Source organism: Thunnus maccoyii, chromosome 5 (assembly GCF_910596095.1).
Source record: "Thunnus maccoyii chromosome 5, fThuMac1.1, whole genome shotgun sequence".
Classification (NCBI taxonomy): domain Eukaryota; kingdom Metazoa; phylum Chordata; class Actinopteri; order Scombriformes; family Scombridae; genus Thunnus; species Thunnus maccoyii.
The window spans coordinates 26755489-26777157 of record NC_056537.1 but is presented as its reverse complement, the minus strand read 5'-3'; the positions used below and the strand labels follow the sequence as shown (position 1 = coordinate 26777157).

At 38.9% G+C, this 21669-nt stretch overlaps 1 long non-coding RNA gene across 1 annotated transcript; it reads left to right on the top strand.

Annotated features, from left to right (window-relative positions):
• The first annotated feature begins 4777 nt into the window (after positions 1 to 4777).
• Positions 4778 to 7236, top strand: LOC121896687. The gene is made up of 2 exons (XR_006096078.1): positions 4778 to 5384; positions 6125 to 7236. It is a non-coding gene; the product is annotated as an uncharacterized LOC121896687 (long non-coding RNA).
• The last annotated feature ends 14433 nt before the right edge of the window (positions 7237 to 21669 follow it).

Below are 21669 nucleotides of genomic sequence, written 5' to 3'. Positions count from 1 at the left end.
GAGGTCCAAGCACTCGGTTACAAATGGATATGACATCACCTTGCATTATTGTGAATAGCTAATGGTGGTTTGCTGATGACATTTAACTGTGGTAGGAGGAGTGGGGACTGTTTGTGCACAGATAAAGTGGGGTTGTTAAAGAGATAAGCATCAGCTTATATGTTGATAGATAGTGAGGGATCTTAAAAGGGTATTTCTGCTTTATAAGAATTTATACAGCTTGCATGGAACAGTATGAGGTATAATACACATGTTAATATAATAAGTGAAGTTTTGTTGTTATACAGTTAAACAAGAAAAGAGAAAATACCATGTAGAGACCATATGAGAGTGTGGAAATCTGTCACAAATGGAAACAAATGAGTACATGTGAAACAAAATCACCTGTGTATCAAAGTGAATGTATTTAATCATTATAATAATGGTTAATGAGCACTATAATAATGGTTGAGTGAGGCAGAAAGCACATAATGCACATAATTCCCTCTTTCTCTTGTGTCTTTCCTGTCTATGTAAAAGAAACTATTCGATGGAATATATGATTTTCCTGGTGTACAGGGGCAGTTGTTTGCCTGATCACCAACTAAAAGGTCGAAGTTATATTTACCACTGCATCACTGGAGTAGATGGAATGATTACATTAGGAGGTACAGATTGGTGAGGCAAGATGCTGTGATCAGTGTGAAGCGAGTCACTTGATTAAATAGAGCACTGCCTCTGGAACTGTGTCCGGATCATGTACACAACAAATCCACCAAGGTGGCATCTGAAATTAGATGGGAAATCACATTCTCCATCAGTAGAATGATGTTCAGTGGGAAGACTGCATTTTCACACTTTTGGCTGTTGCCAAGACAGCCTCAGGAAATGCTGGATCCAAATTTAGCATAATTACACCGTAAGTGTCCCTAAAACGATTTGCTTAATTCAAAACCATTCTATATCTAAGCAATAATTTTTGTTTAACTAAGTATAAAATAACTTACAACAAATGCTAATGTATAAGACATGATAATTTAATATAATTAATTTACAGTTTTTGTTCCACTAACTGCAAACTGTGTTTGGTAAAATGCCATAGTGAATTAATAAGCAGACTTCAAGCTGAATTGGTTGTTGAAGAGGTTTGCCATAATCTAACATGTGATACTTGCTTTAGTGTGACAGTCACAATTAAATGATACAAGGATTTCCATCTTGTTGTTTCATTGTCCATATTGAAATATATTATCAAATTTAGTGTTACACACCCACAAAAAAAGAAGACAAAAAGAAGAAAATACATATATTTTTTATATTTTTAAATGTAAAGCACCTCACAGATAAAGAAGGCAACTCAATCACACAGTTGAGATTAGCCCCTCTGCCACCTAGTGGCCATTAGGAGGCATGGCAGTGTTATCAGACAAAATTATGAGTTAGGGGAAAGTGCTGCTTTTTACTTGATGTACTCTGCTGATCCAGGGATTGAACTGGTGAACCTCTGCCCCTCATTACTCACCTATCAGCACCACTGACTTGACAACACTGTGGAGAGCTTCAACAGCAAATTTTGACATACATATCTTTTAACAGTCCATCTTGTCCATATCATCATATCAAACTGCAACCACATAATTGCCTAAATCACGAGGGGTAACATCATTACAGCATTTCTGTGTGATCATCCCCACAGACCCTGTTTCTTTTTCCAAAGACACAACAGCAGGAAATGTATTTATTTGGAAGAATGAAACCTTTGTCACAGCTCATGAATTTCTCAACAGTCTGTCCACACAAACTCTCCTGCTGCTTTAACTTAGAATACAATATGGAAGCAAGATGCCATTGCTGTCTCTGTGTAACTGCCATTATATGGACTGTTACATTAATCAATCAAATTTAATTTAAACAATTTTGGAGGTATCCAAACAACTTTGAGCAGGTTTGGAAGAAAACTGTTTTTTAAAATGGAGGGTACACCCTAGTGGAACCATGTCTTCCAAAAATGTGAGGATATTCATTCTTTCAAAGAATTTAGTAATCAAAATAAAAAACTGCTTGTTACACTATCTAAATATATTCTTGTGGCTAAATTAATAAAAAATATATTCACTATTTCACCTCCCTGCAAGGTATTTTGTTTTTGCAAGAGCAAACCAACTGAAAACCACAAGAGACTGACCTCATATTGTAGTACAAATTGGCCAGTTGGACATTTACTGAGCCTTCAAAGAGGTTGCTGAAAATGTGTGGAGAATAAGTGAACACACACAGAAAGAATGACTTTTGAATTCTTGAATCATCTACTTTTTCCTTGAACTGTCTGACTATTCCTCACATAAACTGAATTACATTTATGAGAAAATGTGTAGCCCTTTACATTCAGCATGAACAAGAGATATTTGAGGGCTGTAAGCTAGACTTAACTATCTTTCCACAAGTTTGTTGATGCTAATGTGCTAATGTATGGTGAATTACTTTTACATTTTCCTGTAGTTTAATAGTAATAAGAAATCAGTGAATGATTTATTTTGCTTGACACATGAGATCCTGTGATGTTTGTTCTTTTTCAATAAGCACAATTAAGATTGAATTAAGACTGTGGGGATGTAACACACTCTTTGTGAATGAGAATATAACTGTTCAAGGGGCATCAAAAGAGAACTACCTTTTGAATGTTCTGTCTTTTCCTTAGGTGATGAAAACAAAGAGTCAACCTTATCTTTTGTCAAGTTTCTGCACCAAAACTGCTGAGTTTCCAGTATCTGATGCAAATCTATCAAATTTTCAGTGTTTCTGCAACCATCAGTGGGTCCACACTGAGTAATTATGTCACTGATTACACATCCTGTCCTATTTACCTGGATTGTGCCTGTCTCTCGGTTGGGTACCTTGTTAGCACTGTTCTTGTGACTGCGGGGTCCAATAGCCAGTTCTGATTACTCCATGCTTTGTTAGTCATAGTGATTGTCACCATTATCACCTTCCTCATCAGGGAAACTGTGGAACTGATAGTAATTGTAATTGCCTGCTTAGTGGTTGAGAGTGTGCCTTTTTGGTCCTCCCATGGCTGTCTGTTGTCTCAGATAATATGTAATTAGCTGGATAATCTTTGGTCTTCAGAGCTTGTTTTTGGAAATTCTAAGTTCTTTTTTCCTTGCAGTGAGTGAAAAAAGGCTAAAGCATGCTTATTAAGGCTCACATAGAAAGCCAGAGCATTCAGTGTTATTAGCCATGGTGTTTTGGAGAAGACAGAACATTACAGAGAGGTAGTGAAGAATTTCAGACCATCATCTTTGTGCAATAAAGTCACTAGATAATCTTACACTTGCTATATGCTCTTTCTACTCTAAGAATTCACAGCTTCTTTGACAGTGATACACAGGCTGTGCAGCTTTTCTCAAGTTTAAAAATGTTCTGTGAATGGCTGGAGTACAGATGGAAACAGATAAATGATGATGAGAATGATGATGAACATTTTATTTCTGACATAATTTTCATTAAAAGGGAATCTCAAAGGGCAACAAAGAAAAGATAAGAAGTGAAATGTTCTTATGTCAGAATGGGAACAAGTACAAAACACTGATAACTACACAGGAAGAATATTTGTTCTCTGTACTGTAGTAGTCCAATGCAATATTAAACTAGACGCAGAGACTCTGCTTCTTGTCTGGTTCCTGTTAATAACAAACTCAATTCCAATCAGACTCACAGCCAGAACAGAATGAGAGTGATTTATTGGACAGAAAGATCTGAGGGATGTGTTAGTCAAGGACATGCCCACTTAAGCAAATTAACAGTCCCTTTAGCAAGGAAAAAAAATCAAGTAACATTATAATTTTGTTGTTTTCTTCTTTTCCATAGTTTTTTTTTATGTACTGCTGTGCTTCAAATGTATTACTACACTCTCACCTTTGAAAATAAATCCTTGGAACTTGTGGGATTTTGAGATTTCCAGAATGTCACACTTGAATGAGGAGAAAAGAAATCTTCAAATATAAATACATTCAAATGTGTATACAGACTTACCAGTAAATGTGGCTGGAAGTCAAAAGCATATCATTCTGACAGGTTCATGCTTTTTATAAAAAATGTTGTAACTAGCAAAATGAATAGCAACACTTGTCACTTTGCCCTCTACCATTGAGAGGTTGAATAGATAATATGGTATCCAGTCTGCTCTCTCTGAGAAATGTCAATGTTCTTTATCAAGTTAAGGAAATGAAGCAAATGAGACTGACTGCACCAACTTTTGCAGTCTGAATTAAATATTAGTGAAATTATCAGTGTATTTAAAACAGTAGGTGCAGTCCAATTTAATATGGAGAAACAATTAAAATAAAATAATAGAGAATAAAAGTTAATTCTTGACCTTGGAAACAGTAGTTGACAAAACAATCTTTCTGCAACGTCAATTTAATAGCTGTAGAGTAGAGCTTTCTATTGCATCACACAATCCTCCTCAGCAGATGGAGTTTGCCCGGTTATCTTGAAGATGTTCAGAATTCACTTTTAGTGAGCATGTTAAGGACTTCTTGGCCATGTTGGCTTAAATGACAATATAAGAAGTGATGGAAGCCTCCACAGACGCTACAATTTACCGATCCTCCCTAAACGCCTCACACGGGCTATCTAGATCATGGATGTAAAAAGAGAACTGGATACAGGAAGAGCGCCCGGCTTTGAAGCAAATTTGACATAGCGGCCAAACCGTGTAATTACAATGTCACGTGATGCACACTGGCCCAAAAAGACTTTTTCCCATAGACTTACATTGTGAAAGAGACGTCTGTAAATCAGCGGATACATTTTTCTAAGCGTCACAACCCCCGCGAAATGACTTGTCTCACTATCATGATTAAATCCGTTCGGTCTGATCTCATTTCAAAAGCCTAGAAGAGCTGCATGATTGAATTGTTTTATCCCCATTCAAGTTAGCCAGAGGGCTAAACCGGAAATAGCCGACTCGGCCAGCGAAAGTCACTAGTGCGCGTGCTCCATGGACCGCACAATGCAGGAGAGTCGGATACTTTCTTACCGGAAGGCGATTTTTTATTGCTTCATGCGCTACTGAGCAACTTCCATAGGAATGAACGGGGCCCCGCCTCCGACGCTGTATCCAGTTCTCTTTATACATCCATGATCTAGATGCTTCCTGGGCAGCTGCGCACAGAGAAGTGTCAAATTCTTCAGTTACTGCAGGTCACACTACTCTGACAGGTGTGTTGCCAAAAGTAAGTAAGTTTGGGAAGATTAAAATAAGGCGTTTTAATGTGAGATTTACATAAATGACGAGAAGAGCTGGTGTGTTGCCAGAGAGAGAGAAAACTACTAAACTGCGCAGTGGAAAAAAACATCGGGACTCCAGTGGGCATTTCCCTCCAAATTAATGGATTATCCTGGTGAGTTAGCCACTTGAGGTTAGCTGGTTAGCATTAAGGTTCCAAAATAATGTAATCATGTGTTAGTTTACCTTGAAAGGTATGATGAAGCAAAAATTCAGTCAGGATATAATGTTTGTGTGACGTGATGAGAATATAGCTGATGGCGCTAAGCTTTTTAGCCGCTAACCACTTAGGCTTAATTGTGGTCTAGAAGCTAGGCTAAGTGCAACATCCTAAGCTGCTGATGTAGCCCTGGGAAAGCATGTAAGGCAGTTTGTGCACATTTGAAATGGGCTTTAAAGCTAATGTGTATGTACTGTAAAATATAAAAGGCCAGAAATGTGCATTTATTTTAAATGTATATGTACAAAAAAGGGAGAGAGACTTAGTTCTGAAATGATTATGGTATCACTATCTATGAAGCCCATGTCCATAATGCATTATAATCATTCTTCTATTGTGTTATAATCTGCTTAAAGCACTCATAAATATTCATATCTCTTTATAACAATAATCACATTATAAAGCATTTTATAATGACATAAGGTAATGTAATCACAATACTTAATAATTGCAGGTCACTCACTGACATTTTTTTGCAAGGATCACAGTGTTTTATAATTCTCGTTTTTGTAATAGATTATAATAATTTTATAATAAATCAACAATCACTGTCATAATGCATGAAAATGTGATTATAAGTTACTTCAACGCTTGTAATGCACTTAGGTTAACTACTGTTTTGTGTTTTTTTTGAGGGATGATTCTATCTGTGAGTGGAGCTGCTTCGTCTGCCATCCAGATTGTCATCGCTGCTCGTGGATACCTTCATCTCTGCGGGATGCTGACATGTGGATGTTGCGCTGTTCCAAGGGGGCAGTAGGAACCAAATCAAAGGGAACTGAACTAAGGAGCATTCTATTTTATTTTAATTTTTCCTGAGATCTCAGATTACTTTGTTCCTCTTAGGCCCAAAACAGACTTAAAAACTGACCACAACTGATGTCATAAAGAAACTCAAAGTTGACAAACAACGTTAAAGGAACATTTGAAGTGAAGGAACCCAAGATCAAATAAGACTAATCACCTTAAGGTAACTTAAGGGAAAACAAAGACTGTCACAAACCGATAACTGATAATAAGTGCATTTTGATCCAACAGAGGATACATTTAATTTGTGTATCAAGCACTGAGAGTTGAATACTTCTTAATTTCTAATTTACTGCAGTTTTGGTTGTATATTCATTTGTTTTTAATTTTATTTTTTGTGGGATAATTGAGTTAAAGATTTGCATCAAACAAAGAAGTGTTTTTTCTAAAGCGATGCTTTGCATGTATAAAAAGAAGCTATCAGTAAAATGAAAAAGGACAGAATGCCTTTATAAATATATTTTATATTATTTATCCTAAGTCAGTGGTCATGTGTTTTGTGTGGCCTGGAGGTCTTTTCTCCTTGTAGAGGTATTATATTTTTTTTCTTTTGAATTAGCCTGTTATTTCTATACTATTTTTGAATTTCATGACGAATTTGGTTTAGCTTCAGTTTAATAGTAGTAATAGTAGTTTGTTTTTATTAGTTTTGCTTATATCACAGATTGTTGGAGAGCTTATAAAAGACTGTCACAAGATGGTTCCATCCATTATCATGCCAACCATAGGCGACACTTTGTGTATCTACAGACAGGGTCTCATACACATGATATTGAGAGAGCCTGGTGTTCTTATAAGGAGAACATCTACCGCTTCAGGGGGAAGTGAATGGCCACAGCTCTTAACATGGTTCCCACGGATCCTTAAAAAGTCTTAAAAGGCATTGAATTCATTAATCTAAAATCAAGGCCTTAATTGGCATTAAAATGTCTTAAATCAATCTTTCAAAAGTCTTAAAATGTTTTATAATTACTATTAGTTTCAAATCTCAAAATAATTGATACATTTTTTATTTTTTTAAATAATTTACCGAACAACTCTCGCGGTAACCTCCCGCAATCACTATAGCGGAAGCAAAAAAATCAGTGATGTGGGTGCAGCCGGGACTCTCAGAGCAGATGCACTTTATTTGTGTAGCTGTCACTTTACCTTGGACAACATGGGGAAGTGTAAGTTCAATGAAAATTGGCTGTCAAATCAACATTTTTCGGCATGGCTGAAATCGGTACTGGGAATTGTGTACAAGGCACGATGCATTTTGTATTTTGTATTTTAAAATCGGCACGATGGAAGTTAAGGCAGTGGAGTCGCACATGCAGAGCGCGAAACACAAAGCTTCAACATCAAGCTTCAACATCAAGCTGCCAACAAACGCCAGGTATTTTGCAGTTCTACTGTCGTCTCCACCACACCTCCACCCCCACCCCCGTCATCCACAACCAGGACTGCAGCACCACATCTCCGGACGATTTTTGGTTGTACGTCTACATTGAAAGCAGAAGTACTGTGGTCACTGAACACCGTAACAAAACACCAGTCCTACAAGTCAAATGAGGGAGTTGGAGACTTATTTCGCGCCATGTTCCCTGACTCTGACATTGCCTGCACTTTTGCATGCAGTGCCGACAAGACGGCCTACATTAGCAAGTTTGGATTAGCCCCATACATTTCTGAGCAGCTTGTTGCAGATGCTAACAAGGGCGCGTTTGTTTTAATGTTGGACAAGAGCCTCAACCAGACCACGAAAACAAAACAACTGGATCTGCGTGTCCGCTACTGTTGCGAAGATCACGTCCAGTCCAGGTATTTGGGGTCACAATTCATGGGACATGGAACAGCCCAGGATTTACTGCAGGAACAGGAAACAGCTTGGTTGCTCATGGGCTGAAGAACACACACAGGACAGGACACACAAAATAGTGCACTATTGTGTGTGACCTGTATGGCAACATGCAAGAAGAAACAATGGTCACCCATTGTGGTGTTTTTTTCCCCAATTGTGTTTACTGCAACCTTTGTCATAAATTTCATTTCAGGTGGCATTAAAAAGTCTTAAAAAGTCTTGAATTTAACTTACCTTAAGTTGTAGGAACCCTGCTTAAGATGAACCTCAGATTCATTGAGTGGAACCACCAGTGTTTTTTAATGTGTAAAAGTAGCACAACACAAATGCTGTGTTTTCATGTCAGAAACCGTGTATAAATTTAATTTCTTTGTTAATGTATTGTCTCAAAATATAAAAGTGACATTTGTTGAGTGGTGTGAAGACATTATTATCAGGCCTTAATAAGGAGGCAAGGACTTTTAAAATGGGCAATTTGTAACTTGATTCTTGATTATGAAGTTGTATTTGTCGGTAACTAGCAATTTATGGTGGCTACACTTTTTAAAAATGGATAAATAGGAAATTTGTTACAGGGTTGGACTGATCTGCTGAAATTATACAGAGATTGGTGAGAATGTAAATGGTTAAAAATCCTACTTCAATTTACTGGCCTACAGAAGTCAGGCAGAAATTACTTGGAAATTAAGTTGCAACAACTCACTTCATTTTAGGGGTCTGCTCAGTAGAAATTAGACAGAAAGTAGTTGGAAATTAAGCTGGTATGATTCCCAGAAGTTAAGCAGAAATTACTTGGAAATTAGGCAGCAACAACTCACTTCAATTTAGGGGTCCACTCAGTAGAAATTAGACAGAAACTATTCAGAAATTAAGCTGCAACAGCTCACTAATTTACCATAAAATTTGAGGTAAATGCTGGGGTAATTTTGTGGTAATTTCAACAAAATTTCAAATAACTTACTTGCTTATTATATCTACTTACCATGAAAGTGAGACAAATTTTGAGGTAATTTCAAGGAAATTGCAAAAAAGTTACTTGCTAAATACCACCTAATTACCATGAAATTTGCGGACCCGTAAAATGAAGTGTTATCGTTTGTGTTAATGATTTTCCCGAGATGCAGTGAGGTGACATTGGGCATAATTATTATAAGTAGCATTTTTTATACTCATGAAATATGCAAAATTTGTTAAGACATGATCAAACACAAAGGCCAAAGTCAAGGAACAGAAGCACAGCAAACAGGCTTTGAAAGCCACTGGTTAACCTGATTAGGTCTGACTTATAATACAAAACAGCCAACAAAAAGCACCAGACCAACGGGGAAAAAAAATCTGATTAAAGCACAGAACAGAGCCCTACTGTCGTGCAATATGTGGCCAGTGTTTCTGAAAAGTACGGAGAGATTTGTGCTGACCATAGTATTTCAGTTTTAAAATCTAGTAGTATGCTTGGTTCACCGATAGTGTCAAAGAGTAAGTGGAGCAGGTGGACCGAAATGCAGGAGACGGCAGGCAGGATCAGATGCAGAATATTTAATGATAAACATGAAAGAATCAATGCAATCAACAAAGGTGGAAAAACAGGAAGTAAAGGTAACAAAACACAAGGAGAAAACATTTCAAAATAAAATGGGAACTAAAGTAATCAGACAACAAGGAACAGGTGAGTCCAAAAGAGTCCAAACAACAGAATGTCCTGGCAGGATGTGACACATAGGATCACATCCAAAAATATAACAGCAGAGCAACACTGTACTATATTCAGTGAAGTACAGAGAATTTACAGATTTCTACGTTTGTGAGACCAAACAATCCCTCAGACCAGGACTGAGTGATTTACAATCATTTATAGCCAAGGACAGCAGTTTGTGGATCAGAATGTACACATTTTATACGCAGAAAACGGATGGTTTGAAAGATGGTTTGGCAGTAAACTGCATCAAGCTGTAGAACCCCTCACAGCATAACTGAGAAGGATTGTGATGGAGTTATTATTATAACAAAGGTTCACGACCACGCCCCTCTCTTTCACTAAATTCAATCATCCGTGCATACCTATATAAACGTGTCTAACCCCTTTCTCTCCCGTACCGTACAGTTCTCACGCGACCTATGACACGCTTGCATCGCAAACACGTACCTCCTGCCGTGCTCCGTGATCCACGTTCCTCGGTAACATACCGACCATGACTAGATCCAGCAGTACCAACGAGATATCTCCTTCACCACCACATCCACATGGAACCCTTCTCCTCCAGACGCTGTGCTTCTGATCAACTGGGATCCAGACGCCCCACATGCATCCACGCAATGGCCCACTCGGACGCGGCTCTTTTCCAATCGATTAACATCTTCCCACCTGCTCCTTCTTTTATGTTTCTTCCCTCAGCCACCTCCGGTTCTGCAGTTAGCACAGTAACAGTTGCACTGAGCCACAGTGCTCCCTCTGATGGACCCACTCCTTTCCTACTGTTCTATCCCTGTTCCCTTCCCTTCCTAAACACCCAAATGTTTTTTCTGTGTCTTCAGCACCCCCTGTTACCGATCCCCTCGCCCCAGCCGTCGTTAACTCTGTGCCCGCGAGCACTTTCACTCTGGACTCCTCGACCCTCATCCCTTCATCCCTCACTCCTCTGACCCTCATCCCTTCATCCCTCACTCCTCGACCCTCATCCCTTCATCCCTCACTCCTTGACCCTCATCCCTTCATCCCTCACTCCTCGACCCCATCATCCCACTGTACACGACCCGGACCAACCTTCAGCTCCCATTCATCCCTCTCCTCGATCTGCATCCAGCCCAATCCTGAACCCTCTCGACAATCCAAATAAATCTACTTTTATACCGTTCAAATGGCATGGTCTTTGTTAGTGAAATACCACTCGTCTGCTGCAGACAACATTACTTCTGTATTTATCTAACACATCCGGATCAGATCGAGACCAGGTGCAGGGAAGCACCATTTCTTGTGAATGTGATGTCACACTTTTTGTTACACACAAAAAACAAAGGTACCTCCTAAACAGGTGTCCTCAACAACTTTATCCACCAGGAGGCTGGAAATTTCCACAGATATGTGAAAAGTCTAAATACATGGTGGAATAATTCTTTGATTTCACAATAACAGTCCAGACGACAGTTATAATCTTGTTTTGACATTTCACTGACAGTCTGAGATGGATCAACGGTCATCATATGTTAAATTACAATATAATTTACATGTGATTGATAATGGCAGCAACTACAGGTACAAATTAGTAATGATTATCATGCATAGTTTTATATAACACATATTTGCAGCAGTAACAGTCAGAAATCCTTCATCATGTTATCATTCTGTGCAAAGTTACAATTTAAAGGTTCCTTTTTTATTTTATTTTTTTTACAAAACTGCCTTTGTGAGCAGCTCAATAAATATGCAAAACCTGCAGAAATATTGTAACCCTGGTTTCTTCTTTGATGTTATCCAGATAAAAGTGTTTTTACTCGTGGTGCATGAAGTTAAAAATAATCATAAATCACTGAACAGCATGTTTGTTTAACAAATGAACCTTTACAGTACAGTAATGTGAGATATTGATTGGCTTTAGGGTGTGTACACTGGCTAAAATTAAATTGGGATAGATGCTTAGTAGGTCAAATGCAGGAAAAAAGAAAAGAGAAAGGTCTGGTGCAAGAGTAGGGAAGTAAATGTAGACAGAAAGCACACATTTCAGCAGCTATTTAACCTTCTTTCTTAAGCTTTTCAAGTGACCCTCGTGCCAAATGGACCAGGTACTCCAAGACTGTGTGGTTGTTGTAGTGTGGAACAGGACAGGTCCAGATCAGGATTTATTTTCAGAAGTGTCATGCTGCAATCTGACTCTTAAGATAGGTTGTGTGTGAAAAAAATCAATCACTAAGATTACTTCTGACACATGAAACAAATTACACTTCTGTATACTGAAATATTCAATTTAATTTACCCAATAGATTATTCATAAATGTAAGATTTTTTTTTCACATTCAACATTTACCACCAACTCACTATGCCAATATGTTTTCCACCAGGCTCTGTAGCCAATGTTGACTAAATTGAGCGTTGACCCCAAAATATGCTGACCTATATGAAACACATCCAGTGGAGTTCTGGCACTGACAGGAGCTAGAAGTTATGGTGGTGCCAGTTTCACTGTAGAGAAGACTGGAAAAGCTGAATATGTCCCTTAATTCTCTGAGTTATATAACTGTACTCCCTGATCCAACTTGAGTAAAAAAATCTCAAGCATGACTGAGAATGTCAGAAAGGATGAAGATTAATATTGTGATTTTTACATTCCAATGTAGTGAGCAGACTCGCTGCTTTGTAAGGCCTGTATGTCTTACATAATACTCCCTGAAAACTATATGCATTTTTGCATTCGGTGTGAAAGGCCAAGGCAGTTTAAAGCAGTATAAATAAAGTACATACCATATTACCCCCCCCCCCCAACCCCACAGTAATAATCATTATATACCTTGATGAAACATTATAACTCTTTTGTTCACTATTTATCACTGTCATAGTCCTGTGCATTTCATGACACATTATCATTATCTGTTTTATAATCATCGCTATCAAGATCATAGCCATTAATGTCCATCCATCCATTCTTCAACCCTCAAGGTTGTGGGAGGCTGCGGTGTATCCTGGCATACACTGGGTGAGAAACAAGACACAATATATATATATATATATATATATATATATATATATATATAGAACAGATAATAATTTATAGTTTCCAGTTAATCTCACTTGGGTGTGGGAAGGAACTCATACATGCACTGAAAGGGCCCAGCCTGGCAGGTCATGTTCAAACTCAGGTCCTTCATGTTGTGAGGGGACATTGCTAACACTGAGCCATGCTGCCACTCCCTGTCATTAATTTAATCTTTAATTACATACTTTCTTCAAGGGGACCATCATTATGTATCTGAGCAAATTTACCTTGAGGTGTGAATGGTTTAATATATAAATCAGTATTCAGTAATCAAATCCCATAAGACATCTCTGAATCAGAATCAGTGTTTTTGCAATAAATAATTACATTATGTGACAGTGGAGGCTGAATACAATGTACAATGTTAAATCCAGTTTGATGAAATATGTGAAAGTGACCAGTATAGGGATTAAATGAGAGATATGAAATGTAAAGTCCAGTTTGATAAAAGTACAGTTCAGCTATTTAGTAGGGCAACAGTTTCTGTGTCTGCTGGTGGAGGTTTTTATGGATGTCAGTCTTTTTCCTGAGGGAAGAAGTTCAAAGAGTCTGTGTCCAGTGTGGGATAGGTCGGAGATGATCTCGCTTGCCCTGGAGAAGTGCAGCCAATGGGGAGTCCATGATCTTCTCAGCTGAGCAAATGATGTGAAGTCTGTGAATGTTTGGTTGCTGAATTGTACCAAACAGTAAAGCAACACTTCCTGCTTCCTCAGCAGCCTCAGGAAGAACACCCTCTGTTGGTCCTTCTTGGTGCATGCTTATGTTGATGTCCTATTTGAGATCCTTGGAGATGGTGGTGCCAAGGAACTTAAATGACTCCACAGCTGTGACTGTGGTGCTGTTGATGGTGAATGGAGGGTGGGGTGGGTGCGGCTCTCCTGAAGTCTATTGTCAACTCTACAACTCTACTGTCTTGAGGGTCTTTAGCTCCAGGCTGTTATGGCTGCAGCTTGTGGAGGTGCAGTCATTCTATCCTGAGGTTTGTGAATTTATCCAGACTGACGAGGACATTGTTTCTCGAGAGACGTTTTTTAAAAATATGTAATTTTCATACTTTGAACATTACAAATTAAACTCCATTCACATCCATATTGGGGCAGCAGCAGAAATCTAAGACATTGATATCTCAATGTCAAATAAAATCAAAACTATACACTAGAGGTATGTGGAAAATATTGTAATAATTTGGAAGAACTGATCCTTTACTACAGATGCCATTTCGGCATAACACACCTGCAGTGCGAGAATGGAACCAGCAGTTTGTTGTCTGGGCTTGTTGTTGGTGTAATTGCCTCCCCTGTCTTTGGAGCCACTTGGTGCTGGACTACAAGCAGATCCCTTCTCACAGCCTTCTCACCTCAGCTTCTCTTATAGGATATCACAAAAAGTGATTATAAAATGATTGCTTTGTGCAACTTGAATTGGAAAATGTGTCACTCATTATGTTGGAGTCTCACACTGTATCATCAAGTGACCAGCTATCACTTCCTAGCACCAACTGTAGGTGTCAAATCAATCCTCAACTGAAGCTGCATTCATATCAGACAAAGATGTTTTCTATTCTTTTTTTTGTTTTTTTCTTGTTTTCAGAGCCTGCAGGCTGATTGTCTATTTGTGTTTTTAATACAGTCAGTGCTACATGTTCTCATATTGTTATATCCATATCAAGGCTTATTGGCTTGTGTCTTCCTTTAAGTCTTTATCTGTGTCTCTCGACCACTTTGTAAACCGCTTGTTCAAATCAGTCACATAATCATAGAACGTAACCTTATGTAACGTAACTGCATCCCACAACCAAATGTTTTCTATAACTTGCATCAAAAATATCAAACAAACCTGTTATTCCCAGTAACTGTTTTGCTAACACATAGTACCACATGGCTTGGATGGCTGCACGACCATCTGTAGCTGTTGCTTGAAGTTGAAACAGCTTTAACTCTGTCTTATGTATTTCTGTGCTCAGAGTGCAAAACATATGACTGAAAGTTTAGTGCAATTCCTACAATGCAAATGTTAAACCGAAAAAAGTAAAGATGGATGAATTGGAGGTTTGTTAAAGTGTAAGCTGTGCATTTAGACAGGGCTTGTCTCTGTTCTCCTGTGCTGCTCGACATCAGTCCTCGGTCTGTCTGACCACAGAGCAGAGTTAATGTGATGAGGGAACATGAGGTTTATAATTAGCCTGTGGGTTAGGGGGCTGGCCGCTGGAGGTCAGGCCTGAATGCTTCTCTGCTGTCAGGTTAATGCATGTGTGTGTGTGTGTGTGTGTGTGTGTGCGTGTGTATGGAGGGGGGTTCATTCATACCTGACCACCAATTAGCTTCTTCTCTCTAATTATAATTAAAATTTCAGCAATTTGCATCAAGTTCAACAAATACTGAAACCTCCTGAAATTACAAGCAAAATAGTCTAATTACCCATGTATTTTCAAATATGTAAACAAAAGGAGGGTTGTAGTTGTTGGTGTTTTTTCTCTCTCTCTGTCTCTTTCTCTCTCTCTGTCCTTTTTTATTTTATTTTACTTTATTTCTTTGCTTTTTGGATTATGCCCATCAATCAGCTGTATCATCTCAGTAGTATGCACACCCTCCCAATGTTTATACAGCCAGATGAGCTTTGGGTTGGTGTATATCGTAATCTATATTGGAACAAAAGGAGCCACTACATGACTACTGTAGGAAATGGTCTCTGAGCGGGTCTTTAGAGGGCTGCTGACAACCATTGACTACAGTTGGCAAGATACAACCGAGTCAGGGAACCAATTTGGCAGCAGTGCTGTATCACCCTCATGGTGGAGATCAAAAACCACAGCTTCCACCCGCTGCTGTCAAACTGTAGCTGTGGTTCCAACAGATTGCACACAAAACACAGTCATGCTCCAAGACAGAATTTTCATTGATTCGTTTAAAATGTATGTTCCCCCCTTTCCCCTGAAACGTTATCATTGAACATGACCTGAATTCGTTGGATTATAAACCTTTATGGTGGAGGGGTTATGATATCACAGGGGATGGCATTTTGATGTGAAGTCACAGCTGTTAATGGGGGATCTAACCTGGAATGATGGCTCTGTGGTGTGAGGGTTATGAGAGCTGTAAAAATAATAGACCGCAAAGCCCAGGTTTTGTTAGTCGGTCACTTCTCCTGCTACCCTCCTAGTAAAAGTGTATGTGTGTGTGTGTGTGTGTGTGTGTGTGTGTGTGTGTGTAAGTGTAAGTAAAGATACAGAGATCATTCCAGGACACTCGTTTTGCTGGCTGGACCTCTCAACTTGTTAGTAAATTGGATCTAGACAATTACTGTGTAGCAGCGTAACATGTTGACTACTAAGTTCTAGCTGTACATCTGAGACTTGTACTTGTTTCTCCTTTGCTAAAATCAACATGTTCATATACCAGTTGTCATTCCTGCCACCATACTTTGTGCCATTTTGCATTTTCTGCAAAACCATTTTCCCTTTTCTCCCACCGACTTGATACAATCTCCATTACAATCCCAGTGTCTGACTGTGGGGAACAAACGTGACACATAAACAAGGACTGAGACATAATTTTGTTACGCTTGAAATTAATGCTTATTTGGAATGAGACTAACAGACACACTAGTGAATGAAACAGACACACTAGTGAATGTGACAATGAAAATGCCAAATCTTAACATTTAATGTTAGATCAATCACAAAATAAGGAGGACAAATTAACAGTTATATATAAATGGCAACATGTCAATCACCTATATGCATTTTTTCCTTTTGGATTCAAGGTTCAAGAACAAGTCTGCTGCTTTTTCTTTGTTATGAGCTCTTGCTTGTTTCTGTCATGAAGGTGAGTGGAGCAGGTAGACCCAAATGCGAGAGACGACAGGCAGGCAGGATACGATGCAGAATATTTAATGAATGGACTCAAAAGTCACAGGAGACACTGAGACACAAGAACGTAGGAATACTGACACAGGAACAAACGCAGAATAAACTCAGTACAAACACAGACGACTCGACAAAGACCGAACTGAAAACTGGACTATAAATACACAGGGTGTGATTGCAAACTAGACACATGTGAGGGAAACGAGACACAAGTGAAACACATGACATAATCAAACACAGGAAGTAAAGGTGAACCAGACACAAGCCCCTCTTCTCATTTCTCAGTTTGTACATCCTCGATTCCTTTCCTCGCCTCCTCTCCTCGCGTCTTAGTCCCTCCCACCTGAGATGTGAGCGGAGGAGGTGAGGAAGAGACTCGAGGAGAGAGGAGTCGAGGCAACAGACATTTAACAAAATGAGACATCCTCGCTTCAGAGCCGTCATGTCAGTTAAATATAACGTGTGGCAGACCTGCATCATCTGTCCATTGTTGTGTTACAGTCTACTGCTGTATTTTATGATCTCTGAAAGCATAACAGTGTTCATGACAATTTATATATTTACTTTTAATTCAAATTACAACATGGCATAATATGACAAGAATGTACGGATGTCATACATTGTTATATTTTATTTATATTTTATGTGCGCACACGCACTTACACACACACACACACACACATATATCCTTTATATATCTTATTATGTGAAGCACTACAAATGGTTCACGCCATTTGTCACGCCTCTTTTATACGTCACAGGTGTTGAAAACTTCTGCAAAGGATACACCTGTGTATCCTCGCTTATAGCTCCTCCGGCAAACCTCCTCTCTCCTCTCTCCTCGAGATGCATTTTAGGAATTGAGACATCCTTAAACCTGGCACCCTGAGATCGATTTCCGGGTCACAGGCAGGAGGACGGAGGAGAGAGGAGATGAGGAGGCACAAAATAGAGAAATGAGAAGAGCCCAAGGAGAGAATATTTCAAAATAAAACAGGAACTAAAGTAAACAGACAACAGGTGACACAACACACGGGCAGACTGTGAAAAGATAAACTGGGGAAGACACTAGGAGCAGGGCTGGGCTAACCAGGGTGATGCAGGGCAGGTGAGAGGAGGTACACATAAACACAGGAGGAACACACAAGGGAAACAGAGAAAAAACCAAAACCAGGCAACATAAATGCAACACTGAAAACTCAAGAGAACAAAATACACAAAGAATCCAAAAACCACAGAAAAAGTCCCAGTAGGATGTAACAGTTTCTCCAGAAATTGTAGTTATAATATTATATTTATGTTGTGTAATGTTATCGTGCTCTTGTACACAGGGTTCATAATATTATTAGGTACATTAATTAAGGAAAACATTTCAGGCTGTGATCCTGATGTGTTTACCATGCATGAATGAGTTTTGTGGGGTCAGCTTTATGCACTGAAGCATAATACAGTAGGCTGAGACTGTCTCTTTACCACGCTTAACCAAGGGGTGGCAGATAAGAAAACACTCATACTTGGAAGGCTCATATGGATCATTTAAGAAGCAAGTGATGAATTATCTATATTGTCATTTGGGCATGAAGACTTGTTGGTACATCTGGGAATAACTGACGTGCATTTGGTTTAAATGTGCATAAAAGCATGGAATGGTACGTTTCTGAAGGCTGTTTTTCCACCAAGAAAATTTGAACAAACTGAAGTGCATATACTAATTTATACACTCAAGAAAAAGTATTTTGAGTGTTTTCGCATAACACATATCTTAAAAATAAATTTTTTTCTCCAAGAATGGCAATGTCTGTCAGTCCACCACTCTGGTCCAGACTGAAAGACTCAACTACTTTTAGATGGGTTGCCATGAAATGTTCTGCAGATGTTCATTGTTTCCTGAGGATGGATCCTAATGACTTTGGTGATCCTCTGACTTTCCTCTAACACCACCATGAGGTTCACCTTTGTGGTTTTGAGTGAATTGTCTATTCATTATTTTAGGACTTACCATTAAATTTGGTACACTTATTCATTTCCCCCCTCAGGATGCATTCTAATAATTTTGGTAAACCCTTAACTTTTCATTTAGAGCCATTATCAGGCTAAAGTCTAACCTGATGATGTTGCCATTGTGAGCATGTTACTATGCTGATGTTTGCATTTAGCTCAAAGCACTGCTGTGCCTAAGTACAGCTTCACAGAGCTACTAGCATGGCTGTAGACTTATAGTCTTGTTGCAATAAGTCCTCCAAACTAAATGACAAAATAGATACTTTGAGTATTTGCTGAACTGATGACCCTATTAGCATTAGGATGTAATTTGTCAAAGCCTTTCAAAATTGGTACAAATTACATTACAAAAATGATTCATAAGACTGTTTTCTGGTCTGTCACTGCTATGGTCAAGGTTTTGTTAGGTTTAGGCACAGAAACTACTTTGTTAAGGTCAGGGAATGAACATGGTTAAGATGAAAATAATCTCATGTTGACTGTTGGTAGGAAAAAAGATGCAAACTGCAGTCTTGACAGAGGGCACATTTTTTGTAGACCCATACATACATGCAGGTTTCGTGACATAACATGGTCATTGTACTCTGATGTTTGCTCTCAACAGATAAGAGTCAGGTTGTTTTAGGCATTTGAACAAACGACCAATACTATCTTTTTTCTGGTAAGTCTCCATTTTTTCATTTGCATCTGAAAAATGTACATTCTCAACACACCATTGCCTTTCAGAGATGTTGACAGGTGGAACAATAACTTACTTTAAACTGTAAACACCAGTGTAGACATATCTCATACAATAATGGTGTCCATTTCAAGCCTAGTTAAACATGTTGTATCTTAACCCAATGAAAGGTAATTTAGAAGAATTTCTTGCCTAGCAAGATGCACTGCTGCCAGCAGCTATCCTATTATCTTTCCAGAAAAGCTGGTGATTTTCCATCTGGAGGAAAAAAAAACAACTTGAAAGGGGAATGAAGGAGGGATCCTTCAGTTGAGAAGGAGAGGAGAGAAGATTATAGCTGGCGTGTAGATCAGTCATATGGTAGCAATTCAGTGATATGGCCAGGAGATTGAGGAGTGTGTGTGAGAGTGCGTGTATCTATGTGTGGGGGGAGGCATCAAAAAAGACAATAAAATCGACTGTGAAAAATTGTAGAACACCAAGGGAAGAACCACACAGAGGTGTGAGTAAAACAGATAATGGCACTTTTTAAGTATTCCAAAATTCAGGTGGTTCAGTGAATGATATTGGGTGGGTTGTGGACAGTGACAAGGCCAAATCTCATCAGAATCACACAGCAATAAGCACAGCAGGAAGCAGCTAAAAATGGTCAAATGTCAAGTGTGAGAAAATGTAAAAATCTGTGTCTGATCACATGGGTGTCACCTGCTTCCCTGCTATCACAGCTGCCTGGCTGCTATCACCAGACTTTCACTGAAATGAATAGATGCAGTGACTTCCTGCTTCTGCTCCTGGTCTACTACAGATACCTGAACCAAACAATGCAGCTGAGAGAAGAGCCTATATGCCCTTCATGGCTGGTATTCACCTGTTGGATTGGAGTGGCATTGTTATCGTTAACTGAAGGAGAGACTGGAGGTTATCACACTCTGTCCACCCCAGTTCAACTGGGGTGTCTCTCATTTCACAACCTGGTCTCTTCAATCTAACACAACTAACACAACTTTACACTCTCAAATTGCATGCAGTGCATATGCCAAAGTCCAATTATGCATGCAGGTGATACACTAGTCCTCTCATTAACTTCTGTGGAGAGCAGATGTGTCCCCAGTCTCACATCAAAACGTAATGTAATAGCTACGTTGGTCTGTGTCCATGTCACATGACTGTCAAGTTTCTTTCACCGAAGCAATAACAAACCAAATGGTTTACATTCCTTTTATTCTCAGTAGAAAATGCAGTATTTTAAGATGGTTTCAGGATTAAAAATGCATTTTGAAATGTGCATTTTATTTTCATAATCTTTGTTCAGTGAATGTATATGATGTTTAGTTTGTTAGTTATTATGAAAATTTTTGCAGGCTTTCTATCGTTGCTATGGTGGTTGCTATGGACGCTGCTATCGCTGAAACCACGTAGATGAATGTTGTGTAGTTATCTGAGCTGTTATTTGCGTTATTTTATGTAACTGTTTGATGATGTTCTTTCAATAAAAAACATAGTCTTTAGAGCGTCCCCGGGATTAATTGAATTTGAAATCCAGAATTTCAAGCTTTGCGATCGGCTGACCAGAGAACCCGCCACCCAGAAGTATTCCTCACTGTCACTGTGTTAAGGTTTTCTTTTAATGATATCTTTCTCAACACAAAAACACAGACTTGGCGTGTGCAACTACTGTTTTGGGTTGTTTGCCATGGGTTTCATTCCATTTCAAATTGCCACCACAACCCGAATCCAACTGCCACTATTTCTGTTAACAAAAGGCGATTTACAATATGTGATTGTAAAATGTGAAGTTGATCATTTGATTTTATATTTCCAAGAATATGAGGCTGAGGATACTGAATATGAAATCATCTTTCTTAAAAAATAGCCTTCCTCAATTAATATTGAGCCAAGTCATCCAAAAAAGCACTCCAACGTTCCCAACTGGGGACAAAACCTTGTCCTCCTATTCATTTGAATGGGTTTAGTGAGTTTCAGCTGTGGGCGTTATGGCCGCAGTGGCGCTGCACTGGACTGCAGCCGGAAAGTTGAGCCAGAGTCAACTTTTGAAGAAACGCAACCTGACCCCACTGCGGCTGAAGGCTGCGGTGGCCAATCACAGCTAGAGATCAGACTGATCAGAGCTGTAAACTCTGCCATGAGGGAGTACAAAGACGTTACTAGGACGAGGGGAGGGCATTTCTCTTCGTTTGATAACATTAAAAGTAAAGTAAGTAAGTAGGTAAAGTTAGACT